Source organism: Sciurus carolinensis, chromosome 3 (genome assembly GCF_902686445.1).
Source record: "Sciurus carolinensis chromosome 3, mSciCar1.2, whole genome shotgun sequence".
Lineage (NCBI taxonomy): Eukaryota > Metazoa > Chordata > Mammalia > Rodentia > Sciuridae > Sciurus > Sciurus carolinensis.
The window spans coordinates 49505063-49526103 of record NC_062215.1 but is presented as its reverse complement, the minus strand read 5'-3'; the positions used below and the strand labels follow the sequence as shown (position 1 = coordinate 49526103).

The window sequence follows — 21041 nt, the reverse complement described above, 5'->3', positions numbered from 1 at the left end:
CAATGGTGAACGATGGAGAGGGTATGGGAGAAAGGGGAGCTGGGATCTCTTTTACAAATACAAAGGATTTTCCTTTAATAGAGAATGATCTAAAACGTTGCCCAGGTAAATGGGAACCTGTTGAATTCAATTAGATCTTAAGTGCCCAGGAAAACTCTTCGGTCTTGACTTCATAAGCCACAGACATCACTGAAGTCCACAAGGTCAGAAGAATGTGAAGAATGTAGAATATTGAAGTGAATATGCAGATCTAGTAGACTGAAATGGAAGAGGACAAGTTGGAGATTAGAGACAAGTGAGACTCCCAATTCAGTGCGAGGGCAGAGCTGAAGAGATAAAAAGAATCTGAAATAGCCTGAAAGAGTAAGGGCTCATGAAGAGGAGCATGATAGGCTAGATGCTGTCTTTGAGTTTATTTAGTCCAACTTGTTACCTGATACCATCCTCCTTAATTTAACAAACGCATTTTGAAATGATTTCTTGTACCGATGTATCTAAGTGTCCACTGGGTTCTCTCGCCATCCTGTTAGAAAAACTGAATTCTCTGAACTATCAGATTTACTATATTGCCTCTTTTTGCGTTTGTCCTCTCCAAAATGTCCCTACAGCATCATGAATCTTTCTGCCAACTTCACCATGGGCAGCCATCCCCATCTAAAACTTGGAACTAGGAACCCCTAATCAGGCCAACATCTCCTCTCTTGAAGCTCTGGAGAAGATGGAATAGAAATAGTTCCTCCTTCATCAATCCTTAGCCACCCACTTCCTCCAACCTCCTCAAAACCAACACACTGAATATGATCTCTGAAAACTGTTTTATTGAACAGTTAGAAAATAAAATTATAATGTTATCAGATGAAAAGCTAATAATAGCTAACCTTCTTTAAGTACTTATTATATGTTTACTAGGGTACTATGACACTCAGATACATCAGTACAAGGAAACATTTCAAGCAATCCACAAATGTAAAGGGGGAAACAATGGAAGAAGATGTTTGTTTTAAATAGAGTGCTTGTATTAAAGGGCAGTGGGGAGGGAGCTGAGTGGAATTGCAGTCTAAAAGTCCAGTTGAGACATCCTGGGGGAGAAGGAGAAGGGAAAAGATTTAGACAGATAGACAAACAGTGGGTGTGTGACTCTGCAAGTAGGCTGTGGCAACTGGCTCTGCCATCTCAAATTTGAACTGCCTGACAGATGGACGGGCACAGGTGATTACCTCAGGGCAGAGTCTCTTGGGGATTGCTATGGCCATGGAGCAAGTTTTTTCTGCAAGGTCTAGCCACGTTCCTACCTGCCAAGCTACTTGAAAGCTAAACCCATCTGTTATGATTACTAAAACGATTTTGTTGTTGACTGGGCTCAGATATGTATCAACAACTAAAAATGTACTTCCAGGGTACAAAATGAACTTACCCTTTCTTGGTTTCAAGCAGCAAGCGTTATAGTTTAATCAGATACACTATTATTAAAATATACCTAGAGATGCCTGCATCTGCTGTATCTTTTTCATGAGTATAGGGTATCAATTTTTAAAAAAAAACTCTTTAATGAAATATGATATGAATACAAAAAAGCCAACATCACAAGATGGTAACCTGATGAATTTTCACCAACTGAATACACACCCAGGTAATCAGCATCAAGGTTAAAAATTGGAATATCATCGGTGGCACTCCAGCAGCCCCCTTCGGTATGTTTAAGATTAATACGATTTACAGATGATGCTATCAATGAAATATAGTCTTCCTTTGAAATAATATGATGGTAATTTTAGAGTAAACTGTTAACTTGGTTATGCATTTCACTAGTGGCAGTCTTTGATTTCAGAAATACTTTGCTCCTAAAAACCACATCTTTAAGCAAAAAATCTGAATTGCCCATCACAATAGTTTTCATCTTTGGTATATCAGCAGAATCTGTTAAATGAGCTGGTAAATTGGTGAGAAGTAGAGGACATGGATCTTTATTAAGCAGCAAATGGGTGAGCAGAAAAGCAAAATATTAGGTAGCAAAAAAGCAGGGTCTGAATCTTAGTAATATAATTCAGGAAACTAAATTCATACTCAGAATGATGTTTATGTGTTAATAGATTTTCAAGGTGTTTTACTTTGTAAAGATAATTATCATGGAAGGGACTTGTCTTCTTTTGCCTCATTTTATACTGGTAATATTGTCAGTGCTTTCAAATTTTTATAGTACATTGATATATTTGTTGTGCTATTCTAATTTTTTCCTCTTATTTGTATATCTCTACAGAGTTATATCTCTATATACATATATATTGGATTTACATACAGGTAGATATAGAATCCGATATAGATATTGAACCTGCATAGATAAGCAAATAAAAAGATATGTATATATACATATATATGCTTATATAAATGGACTTTGAGTTGAGGGTGGGACATGTAAGTATGGAGCTGGTATAAGTTTTTTAAAACACCAGTGTAACTGTGGTTTTATAGTTCCCCCACTCCTGGGGTAAGGTAAAAGATTGGAATAGGCAGGCATAGAATAGGAAAGGGGATACTGTAGAGGAAGGATTGAAAATTAAAAGGTCATGGGAGTTGGTTCTGCTGGAGTTGTCTGTCAAACCAGGCGACCAGATGGCAAGGTTGAAGTAGGAGGGCCTGCCTCCGGTGTCCCTGGTTCTTTTGCCTGTGCCTGACCTCTGCTAGACTGAAGACTAGGAGAGCGCTTACCATAGGCTTGCCTACTTCTAGGGCAGTGGCAACTAAGCATTTTCCTGTTCCCTTTCCTCCAACTATACTTTGATCCTGGGGTTGGGTCATGTGTATTCATAAGTGTATAACCTCAACTCAACACGTATGGATTTGTCAGACGTATAGCAAACACTGACATTTGTTTGAGTAACCAAAGAAATCTGGTAAAGGGTCAACTTTAAAAAAAAATGTTAATTATTGAAAAGACATCCGTTATGGTTTAGATGTGAGGTATCCCCTAAAAACTCATGTGTGAAAACAATGCAAGAAATTTTAGAGATGAAATTATGGGGTTATGAGAACTTTAATCCAATCAATGAATGAATCCCTAATATGGAATATCCGAGTGATAACTGTAGGCAGGTGGGTTGTGGCTCTGGAGGAGGTGGGTCTCTGGGGGTATGCTTTTGGGGTTTATGTTTTGTTGTAGAGAAGAGAGCTCTCTCACTACTTCCTAGTGCCACGTCCCCAGCTACTTTCATCTGCCACACTTCTGCCATTGTGTCCTGCCTCTGGAGTTGACTGAACTATGGATTAAGACCTCTGAAACTGTGAGCCCCAAAATAAACTTTTTTTCCTCTAATTGTTCTTGTTAGCTTTTTGGTTACAGCAGTGAAAAAGTTAACTAAACAACAATCTAACATGAGATCTACCCTTCAAATGTACAATATAGTATTGTACTCTTGGCATGATGTTATAGAATAGATCTCTGGAACTTACTCATTTTACATAACTGGATCTTTCTATCCATTTAATAGCAACTCCCCATTTCTCCATCCATTCAGTCTCTGCATCCACATTTCTACTCTCTAGTCCTATGAATTTGACTAATTTGGATTCTACACAGAAGTGAGATCATACAGTATTTGTCCTTTTGTGACTGGTTTATTTCATTTAGCATAATGTTCTCAAGGTTCATTCATCTTGTCACATATGATAGAATTACCTTTTTGTAAGATTGAATAACATTCCATTGTATGTGCATACCACATTTTCTTTATCTATTCATTTTCAACTTGTAAATTTGTGAATAATGCTGCAGTTAACCCAGGAGTACAAATATCTCTTCATAGTCCTGATTTCAATTCTTTTGGACAAATACTCAGAAAGGGGGTCGCTAGATCAGATGGTAGTTCTGTTTTTAATTTTTTTGAGGAAACTCCATACTGTTTTCCAGGTAGCTACACCATTTGTAAATAAGTAACTATCTCATTGCAGTATGGGTCATCATGGATACAATTTCCATTTCCCAAGAAATACCTATTTCAACTTTTGATAGGAAAATGATTTGAATGTAAGAAAGAAGTTTGAATATAGCAGGATCTTGCTTTTATAATTCTATTAAAGATGGTTTAAGTTTAACATTTTCCCCCTTCCAAATGTGATTTAATTTTAAGTTTATTACTTTTCTTTTTCTTGCATGCTCGGGATTGAACCCAAAGCCTTGTACATGCTAGGCAAGCACTCTAACACTGAGATACACCCCAGCCCAGATTAATTATCTTTTGCCTTAATTTAAATTTTCATTCAGAGTAATTGAAATGTAACAGATGGCCTTTGACCCCTTGCCACTCTGTCAAAAAGGACTATTGGAAATACAGCATCTCAAGGGGAAAATGTCTGTGTCCACAGCAATAGTGGGATTGTTCCAGCAGTTTGTGAAAGAGAAACACAAAGATTTGGAAGCTCCAAATTGTAGGTTACTGACATGTGAAAGTCAAGAAACATTACAATGTGCTTCTGTTAGTGGAAAAGTGTGAGGGTGACTGGTGATTGGAGACCAAGTAAATTATGGAGGGAGGAGTTAAGGCAGCAGGCTAGAGAAATTAGAGGGTGGAGACCAGTGGGCAGAGAGGACAGTGCAGATTTTAGGAAGAACACTAGTGGTAGTCCTGTAAGACCTGAAGAGTGTGGAGAGGGAAAAGGAGGCAAACAGGAAGGAAGTGGAGAGAGTGAAGCAGATGAGAGATGGTGTCTGGAATATGAGAGAAGAGAGAAGAGACCTTAGGACACTGTGTAGGGATGAAAGGAGAGCTGAGACCAAGGACAGCAGGGAAGATATAGAAGGGAGACGGGAACAGTGAAATTAATTTCCAGTAAACCCAACAGCATTCTACCTGCCTGTAGAATTTTGGCCATCAGATAGCTCCCATGGGAAACTAGCATGTCTAGAAAGATAACTGAATACAGAGCATCATCTGTCAGTTTACTGAGCCTCGGAAAAGGGAAGAGCTTGATTTCCTGACTTGTGAATAAGCAATTACTCAGCTAAGAAAAATTAAGGCATTTTGTCTCATCCACTTGAGTCTAAGTCAGAGAATTGAAGGGATGGCCCTGCATCAAACCAAAGTGAGTCCATTTGTTTAATTGGCTTGAAATATTTTCATTTTTCAAGCATCCCCAAAATAATACATGAGAATATTAGTATTGTATATTTTGCTATCAACTAGTAATAATTATATTAGACAACTATTTTAATATAAATAAACATGTCTTGTGCAGAAATTTCTTCTTTATTAATTAGTTCATCAAAATATAAGGCTCTTAGCCAAAGACTCAAAAGATATCCCTGCTGTGCAATGTTACCTTCCTGAAAGAATGAAATAGGTTCATATGAAGGAGAAATACTTGATTTTAAGAAATGAAAGCTATGCTTTAATGAAAGAAAAATACCCTTATTTCTACTGGGGCTTTACTGTGTCCCTTCTCTTTACTGAGGTATGTCCTGAGCACAGAGTGCTAAGTAGAGTGTTGCCCTTGGGAGGCTCAAAATCAGCCTGGTGAAAGATGACTTGTGTTGAAAGACAAACCACCTTCATTTGGGTCTTGTAAATCTGAGCTGAGGACACATTTGTCACATAGCGACCTTGAAGTAAACAGAGTAGCTCCCCGCACCCACCAGAACTAGGATTTTCATTTGCCGATGGGGTTGGATTAGAAGATCTTTCTGGTCTAGTATGGCTCTAGCCCTCTGTGGCCCATGCCTCTGCCTCTGCCTTTTAAAAGTGCCTTTGGAAAGGGAATCTCAGACAGGCCACATTTTTAAGACGGCAATTTAGGAGTATCTAAAATGCACAACATCACTTAAAATGCACAAATCATTGGGCAAACAGTTCTATTTCTAAAAATTTAACTTGGACACTTAGTTACACAAGTGCACCAACATATACAGTCAAGATTTATTGCAGCAGTGTTTGTAAAAAAAAATAAAAGAAAAAACAAAACCCTATATACTCATCATTATGAATATCAATTCAAAGAAATATTAATCAATAGTTTAAAATATGAGATAGATCTGCAGCTGTTCTTATCTGCATGAGGGCATATATTTTTCTTACCCTGCATTTAAAAATGCATTCTGCATTTAAAAAAGTACTTTGTTCTTATTAAATCATTTTCAATTCACTTTGTAATACCTTTTCTTCCCATAAATAAAATATTCTTAAAATAAAAAAAAAGTACTTTGGCACATATAGGTGCTAATAACTTTTTTAAATGAATAAAAGAATAACAAATGAGTGTCTCTCAAATGAGTTTGACGATACCTATTATAAATTCTCCAAAAGACACACTGTATTTCCCAAGGCCCTTTTCATAATTGGATCTTTGGTCTTTTCCAGTTGCAATTGAAGGACGTATGAATATTTTATACTACCCTGACCTTGAAGAGTAGATGGTTTTGGTTAGTGGCAATAAGGCTTAATCCCAAATCCTGCTGTCACCCCCTGGGGACACAGAGGTGGAGGCAGGGAAAGAGCCACTGCATAGACACCTGCAAACATGATTCACAGTTAAAGCATTCCACAAACCATGCTCAAGGCTACAGGCAGCTTTGACTCTGCTTGAAAAGTGAATATGTGGGAAATTACCAGCTGTTTCATTTAAAAACATTTTACTTGATTTCTTGTTAGTTTTAACATAAACTCTTTAGCTCAGCAAAGTTCACTCCTTAAAGAAGATGAAATCATTCCAAAGAATATATGTTTGCAGTGATCATGGTGGAATTATACTTTTTCTTATCAGGGAGTTTGAAAATACTTAGTGAAAAGAGCAATTAAAAAATGTTCTTTTCCCAAATTAATAAAGTAAAAGATTTCAAATTCTCACATTAATTAATTGTTAACCTGTATTTTGATAGGTTGGAAAGCACAGTTTCATTTCTCTTTGCTAGTTTATTTCTTTGCCTTTACATATATTTTTATTTTCCATTCTGTACATTTAAATAAAGCACCTGGGGGAAAGGGTTATCCTCTTACAGGATTATGAAATTTACAGCCTCACACAAGTCCTTTATAGAAGAAAGTATAAGGCCTAATAAATATAACCACACCTGTTGGTTAAAGATACACATGCAGAAAATAAAACTGTTGCTCATTTTCCTTTGCATGTTCGCAAGAGCATTTAAGGATTTGTTTCAAAAGAACTGCTGAAAATATGGAAACTTGACATCATCATAAAATTTGCTGAGATGCTGGGTGCTGGATTTCCAAGAACACTCCCTCAGCACCCTAGATAAGCCAAGTCTTGGCAGTTCCTCTTACCAGTGAAATAGGTATGACTCAAGTATTCTCCGACTTAAAAACTTATATGAGTATAGCTTCTGATTGATAGATATAAGGCTGTGGAAATCATGCTACTGAAGCCCCTACAGACTTCTTATTTGGGGGAACAGGTTTGAAGGAGATTATCCATGTCATTGTTTACCATTAGTAAACAATCTCTTGTGATTTTTGTTTGTTTGCTTGCTTATGAGTGAAAGGAATAGGATTTGTTCAAGTGAGAAGAATAGAGACAGAGCTCCCACAGAGCAAGAGGGGACTAGATAGGGGTTGGACTGCTATGTGTTCTAAACAGACTGAAGGGAGAATGTTAAGAAACCTATTGGAGATTTGGACTTTCTCATGTGAATGAAGCCCCAAACTTCTCCTGTCATTTAGGTCATTCTATAGCAATTTTTCTTTCTTTCTTTCTTTCTTTTTTTTTTGCTTTCTGCTTTCTAAGGTTTTCAGATCTAACATATTTTATTTTTAATAGACTATTCTTTCAAAGTTTTAGATTTACAGAGAAACTAGTAATACAGTGAGTTCCTATATCCTGCACCTAATTTTTCCAATTATTAACATATTAGTATAGTCTATTTCTTATAATTAAAAAAACTATTTTGGCCCATTATTATTAATAAAAGGTTCATTTTTTATTCAGATTTCCTTAGTTTTTGCCTGATATTCATTTTCTGTTCTGAGGGCCAATCTAGGATATGATATCATATTCGTTGTCACATGATTTTAGGCTTCTCTTGCTTTTGATGACTTCACCGTTTTGAGGAGCATTGTTTTTGTGTTTTATAAGATAAACTCTCATTTTCTGATATTTTTCTCATGCCTAATGTTACAGACTTTGGGTACAAAGATCTCAGAGGTGAAGTGCCATTGTCATTACATCAAATACCATCCATCTGACTTATGATCATTCATGTTGACTGGGACCACCTGGCTGAGGTGGGATTTGTCAAGTTGTCCAATATAATGTTACTCTTCTTTCACCCTTTCCATATTGAATTTTTAGAGGGATGTCACATGGGCAACGCCTCTTAAAGGAGTGGGAATTTATACTCCCATTCCTTGAGGGCAGAATTCCTACATCTTATTTGTAATTCTTCTACATGGGAAATTGGCCTCTTCTCCACTGTTTATTCATTTATTCAATTATTTATTTATATAAGTACAAAGTCATGGATTTATTTTTTATTCATTGAGTTGTAATCCAATACTACTTTGCTTTTTTGTCAGTCAAAATAAGCATTTGAGCTTTTTTCTCAAAATTTTCCAACACCAGGAGCTCTTCCAGTTGACTACACTGCCTCTTTTACATTCTCCCATTATTATATATTAGGATTGTTTATTTCTTTGATTTAGTCTTTCTTTACTTTCTGGCATTACAAGATGTTGCAGGCTCATCTTGTATAGTTCCTTTCTCAGTTCTTAATTCAGCTATTTCTCTAAGGAACCCTAGTTTTCTTTATTGAATAATGATTTTAGAAACTAATGTCTGGGCACTAGATGTGCTCATTGCTACTGGGTTGTCACTTCTTTTTAGCTGACTGAGCAAAGAAATATATGTGTGCAGACTCATGTGATTTTTTTGTGAAGTTTCATACATTAAGGTTCACTTTTTGTGCTACAAGCTCTGTGGATTTTGACAAATGCATAATGACATTTATTTACCATTAGAATATCATACAAAGGGGCTGGGGATATAGCTCAGTTGGTAGAGTGCTTGCCTTATAAGCATAAGGCCCTGGGTTCAAATCCCCAGCACCACAAAAAAAAAAAAAAAAAGAATATCATACAAAATAGTTTTACTGGGTTAAAAATAACCCTTGTTTCACCAGCTCACCCTACCTTTTCTTAAAAGTCCCTAGCAACCACAGACTTTTTTCACTGTCTGTAATTTTGTCTTTTACATAACATCATATAATTGGAATTATTCAGTATGTAGCCTTTTCAAACTTTTTTCTCACAATATGCATTTAATTTTCATGGCTTAATATATTATTTATTTTTATTGCTCAATAATATCCATCTTATGGATGTACCAGTTTGTTTACACATTCAATTATTGAGGGACATCTTAGCTTTTTCTGCTTTTGGTAATTTCATAAAACTAAACATCCATGTGTAGGTTTCTGTGTAGACATAAGTTTTCAGATCCTTTAGTTAAATCAATTCCTTTTTGATGTGAAACTCTCAGACTATGTGAATGTTTTTAATCTAGTGGTAATGGGGGAGGAGAAATCATTTTCCAGTGGTTTACAGCTCTTTTAGCTTTTACCCAACTTCTTCAAATGGTCATATTATCTACATTTATTCTATTTGTTGTTTTAACACCAAGCAGCTATACTAAAGCATTCAGCATATGGCTAGGAATAGGAAATTTTCAATGATATCTCTTTGAGTATGAGTACCTCAAGCATGACTGCCAAAATAATCCACAAAGTGGTCTTTTTCTAGCTACCTGAGAAAACCTACCTGCTGCAAGGAGCATCAAATGAGAAATTCCCCAGTGAAATTTCAACCTATTCTAGATTTCCTGTTTAAAGGGTGAAGGTCTAAGTGCTGCCTACATTTTTAGCCCAATTTTTTCAGTGTTTTCCTTGTCCCCAGAGAGTGCTTTCATCATGTCAACAGTGAATCTTCCTCTAAAAACAGACATTAGGTATGATTGAGGCAAGAGAATAGAAATCCTTAACATTAGTTGAATTGTGATATTTGCCTAATGCTGTCTATTGGAGAGGTGAGACTGAGGGCCACCAGGTCTATCTGAGGACCTTTTCAATGCTCAGAGGAAAGAGCCACTTGCAACAAAATGCCAAGAATTCAAGACGAGAGAGTCACCATGTAGGAATCCAAGAATAAGCACTGGGGAGTATCAATTGCTTTTGTAAACTCATTTCCTCTTTTTTTTTCTAGTAGTCCTGACTGCTGTTTGTTATAGGTCATGATCATTATGGTGGTAGGGGAGGAGATAATTGGGATTCAATTGTGTACTAATGAAGTAGGTTTTTACTTATATGAACCTCTGTCAAAGTTCCCTCCTTCAGCGTGTACCTGAAATGCTCATTGCTAGTCCCAGGATGTCAGCAGATGTCATATTGTAAGAAAAGCTCCCCCAAATTTTTTATATCAGACTCATCATAATCATCTGCTAACTTGAGATACCCAAAGAAGCCACATCCATTAATGAAAGGCTGAAGATCTTGCAATTCTACTTTGAAAGCCTCCATTCCAAATCTATATCAGAGTATGATTTGTATTCTACATCTATAAGCATGTAATTTGCTAAATCACTTTCTTTTTAAATACACACACAGTATTCAAAATTCCCTTTGTAAATTTATGCAATGAGGTAAGTGTTTGGCAAATGTCATTATCCTTGTTATATAGGAAATTGCAACTGGATCATTCTAATAATGTTACATTTTGACAGAAATAATTGTTTGATTCATTTTGAAACAAGGGCCTCTGTAAACTGCCCAAGCTGGCCTAGAACTTGAAATGCTGAATCAAAATCTGCATTTAACAAGATCCCCCAGTGTTTCCTATGCACAATAAAGCATTTTTTCCTAACTTTTTCCTTTACTCTGAGGTCCTAAGTTCATATTTAGTGCAAAGAAGATTATTTGAAAAATTTGAGACTCTCATAAGAAAATAAGAATAGCAGAAAATGGTTTTATTGCCTGACATACCACTTCATAGACATATAATTAATGCATCCCCTAAAGTGGGCAGCCAGTCTCTTTATCCTTATCTCCCCACCCCACCCCACCCCACCATCACTCTACTTGAAACTTAAAACTGTCCTGAGGCAAACACCTGGGTGTACAGACCAGTCTTACCTCTTTCCTTTTTCAGGCTTAGAGAGGGGATCAATAACCTATGAAAGATGGGGATTACATCAAATGAGCTCATGCCGCCTTCATTCAGTGTCTTCATTAATGACAGCTTTGAAAACAGTTATAAAATAGGAAAGTATATTGAGTCAGCAGAGCAAGCCTGAAAAATGAAATGCTATTTAGTGTAACAAAAAGTATGAATCTCTAAAATTAATTCCTATGTATGGATTTTGGGTTGTCACTCATATGTCAACATCTAAACTGTAAATCATGAGTTCCAAGGATAATGACCTGTCAACAGAGTGACTACAGGTAATGACACATTTCAATACATTTTAAATACACTCTGAACAAGATTCTATAGCAAAGGAAACAAAGTTACTTTGATCTCCCTATTCCGGGCACATCCTGGGCACCCCTGGCAGGCTAATATTTTTGTTGTTCGTTTTAGATATACATGACAATAGAGTATATTTTGACAAATTATACATACATCAAGTAGAACTTCCCTTTCTTGTGGTTGTACATGATGTGGAATTACCTTGGTTGTGTATTCACATATGAACATAGGAAAGTTATGTCTGACTCATTCCACTGTCTTTCCTATTCCCATTAACCCTTATAACAGTAAACCTGTGTCTTGTAGGATGTTTAATAATGTCCCTGGCCTTTGTCCCTAGTGGCAACCCCCCCCCCCACAATACTGCAATCACAAATATCTCCAGATGTTGTCAAATGTCCCATGAGGAGGGGAATTGTCCCTGCTTGAGAATCACTGCCCTATGCCAAGGTAATTAATCACAAAAAAGAAAATATCTGTTCTTTGGTACCTCTGCTGAGACCATGATCACATGTACTATGCATGGGGCTTCTACACAGAAGCTGAGAATAATCAGGAATGTTGAAGTTTGAAGATAACATCACTTAGTACATGAATTTGATTTCTGATACATCAGCGTTCATGGATGCTTGATGCTGTCTCTGACATGCACTTGCAATTCATACAGCAATTTCTTGGAGAAGATGGTGGAAACTGCTGTTGCCTTCAAAACTTGGAGCTCCTAGGAGACAGAATCACTGGCATACATGGAGCAACCAGTCCTCAAGAGTGAAATAGAGTAAAATGGTAACTCTAGTGCTTTACAAGCACAATGACCCTTGATCAAATCCTCCCTGACCATATCCCTAGGCTTCTTCTGGTCCTTGTAGGGAGATAGTATCAGACAGCAAATTCCTTATCCCCAGCTAAGTTTTAGCAAGTCCCTCAGTTGGAGGGGTTAACTATAGGAAGAAACAGTGATAGATTAAAATTTGATCATTATCTTAATATCCTCCCCAACTCTTAAGATTCTACTTCAAATCCAAATGTTCTCTCTTGCAGAAAGCTGTATGACAGTCCCTGAAATGACCTCTGAGGAGTTTGCCCTTCATAAAGCAGGGTTACTAATAATGTCACCTTTTGACTTTTGAAATAGTTGTTTTATTTCATTTTGAAACAAGGTCTCTGATAAATTACCCAGGCTGGCCTTGAACTGGCTGACCCCTGGAATCCATTTATGCACCAATTCAGAGTTTCTTCTGCCATCTTCCCAGTGGTCCACGCTTCATTCCTTTTGTGAGATACAGATACATTTAAACTTTCAAAATTTCTTCTTAGACATTAATTGGATCACTTCTTGTCCCTTTGTTCCACCACAGACCCCTTCAATCTTTTGAGTTCAGTTATTTTATTTGCCTGCCATTTCTGCTCTCGACCTGCTGTCTGCTCAAGATCTGTTTGGTTTTAATTTGTCCAACTGCTCGTGCCTTGACATCCACTGTTTTCCAAGTTACTTAAGTGGAAGGGCACACCATCTCCATCAATGCCCTTCCCTCCCTTTCTGATAGTATAGCCAAGCTTTCTGGTGATCCAACTGTGAACACCGATGTCACTGTCCCCCTTTCCAGAACTCTGCGCCTCTAGGGTAGGGTCTTCTTCTATCCACAGCTCTTCATCCTCATTGCATTTATTCTTCATCCATCTTTCTTAATCATGGCCTTAATCATTTTCATGAAAGTGGGAAAATTATAACTTCTAATGTTTGGTGTTTATATCCTCTTTATTTGTGGATTCCATATTTGCAAATTCACCTACTTGCCAAAATTTATCTGTAAACCTCAAATCAAAACTGACACACTTCTGTGGTTATCCAAGGACATGTGTAGGGTAGAGAAAACTTTGAGTTGGCAAACTCACACATTCTAAGCTGAGGTCAAACAAGGTGATGCTTGAAACGAATCTATAATACATATTAAATAAAGTGTCTATAAATAGAAAAATACATAAAACAAAGTTATGTGTTGGTCAGTTGGTGAAAATGTTGTGACCAGAGGATTACAGGAATGAAATTCTGCATTTCCAGTAGGATCAATGACTATTTGCAAATTCATTATTCACAATGACTTTATAGAACATAACTATAGCAAACAATAAGAAATAATAGTATTTATGTAGGAGAGTCCCTTAAAAGATACATACAAAGCTGGTAACACCAGTTGCTCCAAAGAGCAAAACCAGGTGTTCTGCAAGTAGAAATGGGAAGGCACTTTTTACTATAGTGCCTTTTGCATTTTTGTGCTGTATATTTTTGTATCCATCAAAAAATCAAATATAAACTTCAAAACAAATGCAAATAATAAAATGAAAAACGATTAATCACATTTCTCTCCAATCTTCAGACAACAAACCAACTCATACCAAAAATCCAAACTATCAAAGGATACCTATATATTCTCGCTGATGTACACTACCCTGCCAGAGCTGTCCTCTTGCTTGTCTTCTGTGTTGCTTCTCACTATGCCCTTGGGAAACATGCCAGGTTATCCATCAGGTCTACTAATTGCTCCTGCAGAGTACTCAGCACTTCAGTTACTTTGTTGTTTCTTACTTCATGTTGATCTCCAGAACCATCTCTCTTCTGTCTACCTACAACATTCTGCTTTTCTTTCAAAATCTTCAAAGATTTTCCTAACTAAGCCATTCAAAGAGATTTTTTTCTTTTACTTGATGGACCTCCTTGGAGTTCTCTATCACCTCCAGTTTTAACCACCTGATTTTATATGTTGCCTTCAAGTTTGACATCTCTTCTTATCCATTGAAAGTTCTTGAGGGTGAGATCAGGGTCTTTCTTTGAACTCCTCTAGTGACTTGCATGTAATAGACATGCAATAATTTTGAGTGTTTATCTTTTATCATTTGGTACCAAAAAATATATTTTATTGCAGTCTTTCTTTCTAGGCAAATTCCAGTTATGTAGACGTGAAGTAACCTGGGCAATTAAGTTTTAGCAGTAGTATGAAAATGTGGTTTAGAGTTATGGGGAAGTCTTGAGTAATCTGTAGGACAGGTGAAAGTAGAATTGTTTCATCAGTAGGGGACTGGAGATGGAGGTGTCGATCCAGAAGCTATAATCTCAAATCACAAAGTGAGGAGGGATTTCAGTACAGAGTTGTTGAGTTCCTACCAGGCTGGGCACCATCTATGGCACCTAATACATGTTGGCATTTTACATAAGCCTGTTAGGCAGTAATAATGAAGTCCATTTCATAGATTAACAAGTGGAAGCTTAGTCACTAGCCTATGCAACTGGTAATTGCAGAATTGGGATAAGAACCCAGGTCTGAAGGTCTACAACATTGCACTGCCCCAAAATAGAACACAGAATAAACATTTTGAACAAATGACAACTTTTCCAGGGGGTATGGTATAAACTCACAGAATTGTGCCTGTGAACAAAACACAAGGAAACAAAGCATTGTACAGCTAAGATATGCCGCAAGAGAGAAGGAAATAGAATGAAGGACTTTGTCTCCCTCCAAATCACCTAGTATCAGCCAGCAATGATTCTCAATTCTGACTGGACATCAGACTCACCAGGGAAATTTAAAATATCCTGATAGAAAGGGCATCCAATGTTATTAATCTGTGAGGGGGACAAAACTCTACAGAGGAGTCTATTGTTCAACTGGGGTTGGGAACCATAGGGATAGGACAATTGAGAGGTACATGGACCAGGCAGTTTCTCCAGCTCAGTGGTTTTAAAATCTGGTTCCTGGGCCAGATGCATCATCATCACCTTGGACATTCTAGAAATGCACATTCACAGGCCCCATCTAGATTCACTGAATCAGAAGATCTGGGGAGGGAACCCATTAATCATGTCTTAAGCCTCGTGAATGATTCTGGTGTGCAGCAGGGTGAGAGAACAACTGCCTCTCTTGGGACATATATTCACTGCAAAGGAAATACAAATAGTCAATAAACACATGAAAAGATTCTGAACCTCACAGCTAATGAAACTCAAAGGAAATAACAAAGAAGTATACTTTTGATCTTTCATATTGGCAACAAACTCCAAAAGATTAGTAATAATTGTGACAAGAGGGGATAGGAAACAAATGGTCTTAGAGACTACAGGTGGAGGGTAAACCAGTAGAGCAAATTTTTGAAGGGAGATCAGCAGTTGAATTAAAAATTTAAAATGCATATCACAAACAGTTCCCCCTTTGGCTTCTCTGTTAGAGTGACACTTGTACTGGTTCATTGAATGACTCATATAAAGATATTAATCATTCCAGTGTTTGTAAAGGGAGAAGAAACAACCTAACTGTTCATCAATAGAGAAATGGCTAAGAACACTGACCCAGTCTTACTGTGGAGTACTATGCAGCAGGTGAAAAAGATGAAGGAGATTCATATGCACACATGTGGAACTATCCTCCACACACTGTGTAATGCAAAGGCAAGTTGCAGACATGCATGGAAAATGTGGTATCATTTAGGATAATAGCACACACTCAAATGCTATATATTTTCTATGTGTGTAATTATGAAAATGTAAACAAAAATATAAGAATTATTACCTCTGTAGAAAGCAAGAGTGAGGGAAACATCTGGAACAGGGGTATGGGCAAAGAGACTTTAGCCTTATCACTAATTTTGAAATTTATCTTAAGGTTATGCATTCAAGTATTTCTTAAGCAATAAAACATGATTTTTTGAGAATGAAAAATGTCTGTTGAAGTAATATACCAAAATAACAACTCAATAATTTTTTGGTTGGGGACCTCTAGAATCCAATGAAAGTTTTCTCCAGTATGGTGGTACACATCTGTAATCTCAGCAACTCAGGAGCCCAAGGCAGGAGGACTACAAGTTCAAGGCCAGCCTAGGAAATTTAGAGAGACCCTGTCTCAAAATAAAATTAAGAGAAAAAATCTACAAAGGCATGAAAAATTTTGTTCAATTTCAGGGAATCTCTGGAAACCTAGACTCTACTCAGAGACCCGCTACAGCTTCTTGACCCCAGTTTTGAGAGTTTCTGAGCTGTGTGATCTTTGAGCATTGTAAACAATTTTACTTCTCTCCCCTGGGCTCCATGGCCTTTCTTCATCATGGTGTCCCAGAGGAGTCATAATGTCTGACAGCTATTTTTATGAGCGTCAGCAACTCTTCTCCCCCAGATTAAATTTCCCCAGAAGGTAGATTTTCGCTGACATCTTAATACTTGGAAAGGAGCAGATGACCCTTGAGGAGTGAGTGAATACAGCATATGGTTTGCTGAGCTGCAAACAGAAGCTGATCTGTGGAAAGGAAGCTTCAAGGGTTACACATTTGCTTTTAAACATCATCAGGTTCTTTTTTAAGTTCTGCAATGTCATTCCCCCTTCACTTGCACACAGAGCATTTGCAGTGTTTTCCACTTGGCTATTTAGGCAGAGTTTTGTTTTTTTTTTTTTTTTTCATATACATATATGAAATGAACAAGAAAAGTTTCTTTCAGCTGCTAAAATTTAATTCAATATTCCTTCCGCTATTCCAAAATGACTGCAGAACAAGGTTTTTATTTGCCCTCCTTTAATCTACTTTAAACTGTTTCAAATGGCAAAGCCAGTCCTCATAAAAGTGAAGCTGCTTGGTAACCTACTTTTTATTAAGTCCCAGAGTTACCAATAGATTTATGGTCCTCATGTACTGAATCTGATTAAATGTGATGCCTGCCTTTGCTATGAATGCCTTGCATACAGGGAAGCATTGCCAGCCTCATCTCTCTGTGCCCACCCAGTCCCCATTACTCCTCACCCCTTAGCAGGTTTGAGAGAGCCCTGGGCAAGTTACCTATGACTAGGTTTATTTCTCCTTTCTTTAACTTCCCTTGCATGCACTTACATTCAAAATAGGAAAATAGAGGCTTAAATATGAAATAGTGTTGTCTAAGAAATTTTGAAAGTAATTTTTAAAAATGTGATAGATTTTACTCAGTAGGGATGCAACTGGATATTCTTGAGTCCTTTCATCTTTTGAAGAATAATTTCTGCTGCTGGCATTGGAACTTCTCCATGGGCTGATCTAGCTTGTCTTGCAGGCTCATCTCTCACTGCGTGCTCCTAAACTCTTGCTCCCAGCCACACTGGTGTATTTGCCCCTTTGAAAATCCTTTCCTGCCTCTGAATCTTTGTTCATGCTCTTCTGCCTGCTCTCATATGGCCCCAACCATGTTCATCTTTTTGATTCATTATGATCCAGATCCAAATCTATATCTTTTCAGAGCATTCACTGATCAACCCCATCAGTGGCTCTTAGCCATTTTGAATGTTTGTAAAACCTTATCTCTTCCACTCATAAGGTCTTCTCTGTAGAAGGTTGCATTGGACCTGCCCTCCATAAACATGTGTTGAGCACTTACTACATTCCAGGCATTCTTTAGATTCTGAGAATATGCATAGCATTTTATTCCTATGAGTGTGTATTCAAGTGTGTGAGATGGGAAAAACAAATAACAAATACAGTAATTTCAAAGATGAAGAAAACAAACAAGGTGATGTGGTAAATGGCTAAGGAGGAGAGAGAAGTAATGTTAGATAAGATGCTCAGTGATCTCTTTGATGGAAAAGCAGTGCGTTGAAATCTGTATGATAGACGGTGCAGGTGCCAGTCATGCAAGCATCGAGGGAAAGAGAATTCCAGGCAGAAGGAACAGCAAGTGTAAAGGCCCTGAGGCAGGAAGGAGCTTGACATGTGGGTGATTATAGGTTTCTTCCAGGGCAAAAGATTAAAAAAAAAGAAAAGAAAAAACGTCTGTATGTCTCCTGCAGCATCTAGCACATAGCAAGTCAATCAACTGCTAGACTATGAGTGCTATGACAGGCGATTTCATGCATACTTACCTTTCTGTGACTGGCATAGTGAATGGTACATACTAGGTACTAATATTAATGAATGAGTAAATGGGTTTTCATTGAGTAACTGATTACCATGTCTCTGAACTGACAGCACTTTTGCAGCCAGAATGAACAAGGGAATCCATCTCCTGAATGTGAGTCTGAGCTGAGCTAGCTCCTCTCTGGTATCTGTGATTTACTATCACCATTCATTCAAGGGAGTAAGAACAGGGTACTTCCTTTCTAGAGGAACATTGTACAGAAGAGAGCAATATCATACAGGAAATGTTTGGAACTTTTAGAAGCTGTTCAATAAACTGGAGCAATTCCTATAGCTTGGCTCAGCAGGTGGGAAGCCAACTGGAAGTCACCATATTTAAATTTTACCTAAGTAACTATGGGGGGGAATGCAGTGTGACCAGTCCCTGCTGTCCCCACTGTAGTATTTCCAAAGCTGGTACCTCTTTTAAGCTTTTGGAATGTAGATAAAGCATTCCATCATGTTAGCAGGGCACTATTTTACCTCCCCTGCTGCTGGGTTTATTGTTGTACTAATTCCAGGGCTTCCTTCTGGCTCTTCTCTTACATTCTCTCTTGGAGAAGGCTATGTTAAAATCATTCAAAGTAATCCCTGCTGGGGTGGTGTCTTTAGTGTATGGAAGAGACTATTCATTCATAGAAATAATCCTGTTGTAAATTTTCTTTCTTGTGCTGGGGATCAAACCCCCAGGGCCTCATGTATGCTAGGTCAGTTTTCTGCCCCTGAACTACATTCCTGGCCACAAGATAGCTTTTTGAGTATATAAAGTTTAATAAAGAATATGATCAAAATGTTTCTTAAAATAATGAACCCCCATAAAACCTCACCCCCTCAAAACCACAAGAACAATAATAGTTGAAAATATAGGCTTACTTTAATTTTCAGTGGAAATGTAAGAAGCATAAAACTATTTTTATGTGTCTTGAAATGTTTACATATAATTTCTCCTTTTGATGTTATGTTGGGAGATTGGTATATAGAACTACAAAATAGTAGAGATGGGGACCACTTTGTTCAAAGGGAAAAACCATGATTGAAGGGAATGAAGCAATTTCTCCCAATGCAACTACACACCAATTCACCCTACTAAGAGGTACAGTTGTTTGACCTCTGATACTTTTGGAGTAGATGTTTGAAGAGTTGTATTTTTAAAAAATTCTGTCAGTGCTTATTTATTTCCAATCCCACTCTGCTGCTATTGCCACTTCTCTGACAGTGCAGACCTAAATACATGTGCAGAGAACATTCTTGTGCTAAACACTTGTCATGTGACTCATGAGCCAACTGAAATTCATAGCTATTTGTTTTTGCAAAGCTGAATTTATTAGCTAAAGTTTGTTGCTTTTACCAATCAACTTGAAATATTTGTTTCGACAATGAGCTGGTATAATGACTGGAGTGTCCACACTGTCTGGTTCAGCCCCTTCTTGCCACTTCACAATTAATTAATAAGAGAGCAATGCCTGGCATAGAGTTTGAGCGTAGACAGACATGTTACACTGCACCTAATCATTTGATGCAATTTTTTGTCATGGAATTGACAAGATTGGAGGCTGAATTCCCTGAATATTAGTTTCACAAATCATACCTTCAAAGCGTTGCCCTGACTAACACCATAGGGTCTCTAACCTCTCAGAACCCATAGACCAGGTGGTTTATAAGCCAAGCAATCAATGAACCTTAGTATAAACACATTCTGCATCTTCTCTGGTTAGTATAGAATCTGGTTTGGGACAAATGGAAAGGCAGTCTTGGCACCATAAAGGCATATCCATAAGGACTATTATTTACCAAGCAATTAGAATAAAACTTATTTCTAGTTGGTTTCTGTTCATTTCCAGAAGCAGTTTTCCCTCTCTTTCAAGTGGTCCCGGGAAAGGATGCATGACTAATTAAAAGAGGGTTCTCTTGAATTTTACTGAATCTTCCCATTAGACCCTTATGTATCATCAAATCCAGTTTTTAGGATATACCTCCATCCTAGACCATTTTTCAATTTTAAAAAATACACAATTAGGAGGTTACAATCTAAGGCTGAGGGTTTGCCCAATAAACTGACACTCGTTCTGATTTAGCTATAGCCTTTTCTTCTTTTGTGATTTGGGTAGTGTGACTCTCAGCCAACAATGTAAACTAAATCCTTCTCTACCATTCATCTTCCAAGTCCTAATTGTATATTTTGATTTAACCTCACTGTGTGCATTCATTCAGACAACAAATATTTTCTTCACTCAATAAGTGTTTAGTACAATGGTGCCAGTACTTACTGTGAAGGTAAGACAGGGCAAAGGTGAACAATGATTACCTCCACAGAGTCCAGTGGGAAAGAGAATTGTGGACAATAATAATAAACAGCAATATGGTAGGGGCTAGATTTGAGAGTCTCCCACAGTGTGGTGGGATCATAGGAAAAGTTATTCTTACAAGGCTACGAAAGCCTTCCCTGAGGAGGGGACAGCATTGCAATTTATTTTTCAAAGAGGAATTTGTCCAACAAAAATTTAGGAGGCGCATTTCTAGCAGGTGAAAGCACATGACCTGTACAGAGGTTTGTACAGAGGTCTCTGGAAAAGCTTAGGAAGACTGGAAAAAAGCCAGTGTCCGGGATGGCCATCATATAGGGTAAGGCCAGGAGAATAAATGCCGAAGAATCTGGAGAGAGTGGTGGAGGTGGAAAAAAGG

At 37.5% G+C, this 21041-nt stretch overlaps 1 long non-coding RNA gene across 5 annotated transcripts in view; it reads left to right on the top strand.

Annotated features, from left to right (window-relative positions):
• Positions 1-1608: 1608 nt before the first annotated feature.
• LOC124979954 (uncharacterized) overlaps positions 1609-21041 on the top strand; it is a 76679-nt gene continuing 57246 nt past the window's right edge. For 4 of the 5 annotated variants that reach the window (XR_007107713.1, XR_007107710.1, XR_007107708.1 and 1 more), the window contains exon 1: positions 1609-1691. This is a non-coding gene — a long non-coding RNA (uncharacterized LOC124979954). Of the gene's footprint in view, positions 1692-3163; positions 3279-21041 lie in introns of those variants that run through there. The other variant, XR_007107711.1, reaches the window with a different exon arrangement.